Below are 5,288 nucleotides of genomic sequence, written 5' to 3'. Positions count from 1 at the left end.
GTTATGTGAGACGGAAGTCACCATCAAGGAAGAAATAGAGGTCATATCTAAAAGGTTTGATGAACTTGATGTGGCTGGCAAAGTAAATCTGAAGAGTAAACTTCGAGAAATCGCATACCCTGATCATAACTCTATGTGCCCTCCTCCATCAAAGGTGAACACTAAAGGTGCACCGAAGAAACCGATGAAAAGAAGTCAAACATCCACAAAGCGTGATCCGTCTTACTGGGAGTATGTTGATGCTTTTCATTCTGTTCAAAGCAGCAACTCTCCAGTGAAACGAAGTGCATCATGTTCTCAACCGCGTCAGCCAACAAGGATCATCCCGATGTTGGATCAATTTGCGTCATTCTTTCAAGGTTTCATTCGTGACGTTGTGGATGTGAAAGCGGACGGTAACTGTGGATATCGGTCCATTGGCGCTTTATTAGGTATAGGGGAAGATTCGTGGCCGTTAGTGCGTAATGAATTGCTTAAAGAACTTGGCAGGTGGTCGCATGAGTACATGAACCTCTTCGGTGGCACAGAGAGATTTGAACAATTAAAGTTGTCCCTACTTGTTGATGGATTTTCAAAGGTATGTTTTTAGGTTAATTTTTTTTAATAACAATGTTTAAATTACTTACATGTGTATGTTTGGTTCATTCAGGTTAGTGTGGACAAGTGGATGGATATAACAGACATGGGATATGTGATTGCTTCACGGTATAACGTAATCCTTGTATCGTTGTCCCAACAACAAAGCATGACATTTTTCCCTCTTAGAAGTCAACCACCACCTGACTCTTCTGGCCACCGCATCATATGTGTCGGTCACGTGTTTGGAAATCATTTTGTTCAGGTACATTGAATATAGTTAGTGTAACAATTATGCAATGACTTCGCTTGTTCGTTTGGCACGGTCAGCGCATGATATAATGTTTGTTCATGTACAACAGGTTTATTTGAAAGACCATTGTCCGTTGCCGCCCCCAGCGCTGTTGTGGTCAACCAATTGTTATTCTCAGGCAAAGCAATGGGCAATTCCATATATTAGTAGAATGCAGGAATACACAAGCTTGATGTCAATCAAAACACACTATGTAGACCTAAATGAAGACTAAACATTCATTGTTTATTTATTTGTATTCATTATGCGATATAATTCGTTGTAACCCGTCACTAACCAATTAATATTATCAACTACTCGTTTGGTTAAGCAAGGAAATTGTTGGTCCAACAAAAATCATTTACGCGTACAGCATACATCATTGTCATAATTGACAACACATAATGACATGCATGCGTGTTACAGTTTGAGCGTGACAACACATTGGTTGACTTCAGTACACATTTTGAAACTAGCAGTCGCTCAACAACACATTGGTTGACTTGACTACACATTAGCGACAACACATTGGCTGACTTGACTACACATTTACGCGTGTCTATTTTTTTGTAAACAAAGTTAAACAAAGGCTTGGTCACAACCATCTATATATATGGCAGACTAGGCTACTAAATCACACATTATCTTGCTTTCAAATAATCTCCCAACTGATACACAAACTATGGCATTTCTAGGAGAAACTAGCAGTCAGACGATTGTCAACTCAAGGTTGGCTTTCATTTATCCAAATGGATCGATTATTCACAATGATACTGGGGTTTACTTCCAAACTTCAACTCCGGTGCCCATTCGAGTACCAAATAGGTGTGATTTTGCAAGCCTAAAAACCAGAATACACAATACCCTTCAGCTATCCGACAAACAATTTTTGGATGAAATTCACTACCGGAAGCCATTAACCGATACAGGTAACCAAATTCGCTTTGAGTGTATCAAATTGATAAATGATGACGATGTCAACACAATGTTAATGTGTAATGATCAATTTTCTTGTGTTGGTCCGATTGAGTTATTATGCACCGTTGGAAGAACACCAGATGGAATAATAAACTTACTTGAACGCACTATGCCTCGTATTCATGACGCGATCCTGTATTACAACGGCAAATGGAACATGCCACCGCAGAACAAATTTGTTGGTTGCGCGTTCACAGGAAAAAATCCTAAGAAATTTCAAATTCCTTCAACATGTACCATCGATGAACTAAAGAATTTAATCAAGCAAGTTGCACCTAAAGGGATCCCCCCTCTTGGAATTCACGAATCACAAACGGTAAGACGATTGTTTTTCCGCCAACCAGCTCGGTTTGAGTATTCAGATACGGTTATAAAATATGAAATAAATGAGCTGATCACCAACGAAGAACTGCTGAAGGTGTTAGTACAATCTAACTACTGGAAAAAATATGGACCAATAGAAATTTTAGCTGTCTTTACTAAATATGTTGAAGACGAGGTCAGTGGGACGTCGCTAAACAACTGAATGTCATGTTTAATTTTTTGTTTTTTTGTTGATGTAACCTTTATATGTTTACGGCGTGTTTAATTCCCATAATAAAGTTGAATGCGTTGTTTCAGTGGTCCAAAAATTTAATTGTTAAAAGGGTTCATTTCGTAGTTTTTTGGATTTTGAGACTTTGTTTTGACGTGTTAGTTGACGGAACTGGGGAACGGGACTATTTTTTTTGGATTCTTTGACGTCCAAACATGAGAAATGGCCGCCCTCCATTGTCTCAGGGCACAGGCACACCCACGCAAAAAAATCCCAAACATGGGTACTTGAACATGGAAAAAGGGTTCATTTCCTATTTTTTTGGATTTTGAGGCTTTGTTTTGACGTGTTAGTTGACGGAACCATGGAACGGGACTATTTTTTTTGGATTCTTTGACGTCCAAACATGAGAAATGGCCGCCCTCCATTGTCTCAGGGCACAGGCACACCCACGCAAAAAAATCCCAAACATGGGTACTTGAACATGGAAAAAGGGTTCATTTCCTATTTTTTTGGATTTTGAGGCTTTGTTTTGACGTGTTAGTTGACGGAACCATGGAACGGGACTATTTTTTTTGGATTCTTTGACGTCCAAACATGAGAAATGGCCGCCCTCCATTGTCTCAGGGCACAGGCACACCCATGCAAAAAAATCCCAAACATGGGTACTTGAACATGGAAAAAGGGTTCATTTCCTATTTTTTTGGATTTTGAGGCTTTGTTTTGACGTGTTAGTTGACGGAACCATGGAACGGGACTATTTTTTTTGGATTCTTTGACGTCCAAACATGAGAAATGGCCGCCCTCCATTGTCTCAGGGCACAGGCACACCCACGCAAAAAAATCCCAAACATGGGTACTTGAACATGGAAAAAGGGTTCATTTCCTATTTTTTTGGATTTTGAGGCTTTGTTTTGACGTGTTAGTTGACGGAACTGGGGAACGGGACTATTTTTTTTGGATTCTTTGACGTCCAAACATGAGAAATGGCCGCCCTCCATTGTCTCAGGGCACAGACACACCCACGCAAAAAAATCCCAAACATGGGTACTTGAACATGGAAAAAGGGTTCATTTCCTATTTTTTTGGATTTTGAGGCTTTGTTTTGACGTGTTAGTTGACGGAACTGGGGAACGGGACTATTTTTTTTGGATTCTTTGACGTCCAAACATGAGAAATGGCTGCCCTCCATTGTCTCAGGGCACAGACACACCCACGCAAAAAAATCCCAAACATGGGTACTTGAACATGGAAAAAAGATTCATTTATGTAATTCTTACAAACAAAACTCATGATTCTAAAAACTTATGTTTTTTATGTAATTCTTACAAACATGGAAAAAGGGTTCATTTATGTAATTCTTACAAACATGGGTACTTGAACATGGAAAAAGGGTTCACTTATGAATTATTAATCATTTTAAAAACTTTTATTTTTTATGTAATTCTTACAAACAAAACTCATGATTCTAGGTTCCCTTTTTTTAAAAATAAATTTAAAACAACCGTAAACTTCGCTTAAGGACCACAAACAATCGGAATAACAAACTATATTATAAAATAATAAACTGTGCAAAACACGTCAACTATATTAAACAAAAACTGTAATAATTACAAATATTCATGTCAACTACAACACAACAAAATAAATACAATGATCAATGGTCCGTGCGGCGTCTCTGACGAGCCCTGACCGTCCCATCAGCACTGGGTCCCCCTCTTGCGATCGTCAGGCAGTCCTGCATAATGTCATATAACTCTGTGCCTGCAGTGATTATCCTAAGGTTGAGCACACGCTCCAACCTCTGTGCAATCGCCTCATATCCCTCGTAATCATCCTGTCAAAGTCAGTAAAAACATTTATTATGAAATTCAAAATAAACAACAACTCATAAAACATTAAACGCGCAAATAATCTTACCACATATGGAGGGGGGTCAAATGCCACTGGAACCTGGGGGCTGGGCGGCTGTATGTAGTCCTCAGGGTCTGCAGCTGGTGCATCCCTCTGCTGGTCAGCTGCCTGGGTCGGTGTCATGAAAGGGTGAGATATGCGGAAAAACCACTCAATGTAATCCGCAGATACCTGCCCAGGCACTAAACAAGGCTGACCCGCAGGTAGTAAGTGATCCGCAAACTCCATCCACCTGTCATCTATCTGATCCTGTGACAATCGTGCACTAACAGGCGGCGGAGGGATGCTCTGGATGTAACCGAACTGGCGTACCACCCACTCCGGTCGAACTGCGACGATCATAGGACCCCATCTGAGCTGACCCTGGAACGATGAAATCTCCTGAAACGCCCTAACACCCCGATGCTCCGTGTACGACAACCAGGACACATCTGTGACGGTCAAACCATCACAACGTGCCCTGTAGGGTGCTCCTGTGATGCCCTTCATGTGCGCCTTCGACGTCAACCACCGGGAAGCACGTGGGGACGTCTCCTGGTATGTATCGTCAGTCACGCACTGATGCACACTAGGGAAGTGCTCATAGATCCAGCACTACACAATAATTGAGGTTAACATAACATAAAAACATGTTTAAATCATAATCGAACCTAACATATTAATAAACACAAAATTTACCTGAAATAGCGTCAAGTACCCCGCAAGCTGTCGGGTGGTGGTCCTACAAGCCTCATCTAACTGGTCGTACATATGAACCAGCGCGGCAACCCCCCAAGCGTAACCACCACTATGAGCGAGGTCCCGGAAAGCGTCAAGGTGGACCACATGCACGTATGTTGCACTCTTATTAGCAAAAAGAGTGCAACCGACAAGGTGCAGCAAATAAGCGCGAGCTGCGACAATCCACCGCCGGGCCTGACATCTGGTCTCATAAATGTCACGAACCCATCCTAATCGTACATATGCTCCACGTGTGAGTGCTGTCTCGGCTCT

General features: G+C 41.4%; 1 long non-coding RNA gene across 1 annotated transcript; it reads left to right on the top strand.

The window, feature by feature from the left end:
* Positions 1 to 778: 778 nt before the first annotated feature.
* On the top strand, positions 779 to 1,038 carry LOC121174090 (uncharacterized). Its single transcript, XR_005889855.1, has 2 exons — positions 779 to 841; positions 939 to 1,038. It is a non-coding gene; the product is annotated as an uncharacterized lncRNA (long non-coding RNA).
* Positions 1,039 to 5,288: the final 4,250 nt, after the last annotated feature.

This window comes from Glycine max, chromosome 19 (assembly GCF_000004515.6).
Source record: "Glycine max cultivar Williams 82 chromosome 19, Glycine_max_v4.0, whole genome shotgun sequence".
NCBI classification, from domain to species: domain Eukaryota; kingdom Viridiplantae; phylum Streptophyta; class Magnoliopsida; order Fabales; family Fabaceae; genus Glycine; species Glycine max.
This window is presented reverse-complemented; position numbering and strand designations above follow the sequence as displayed.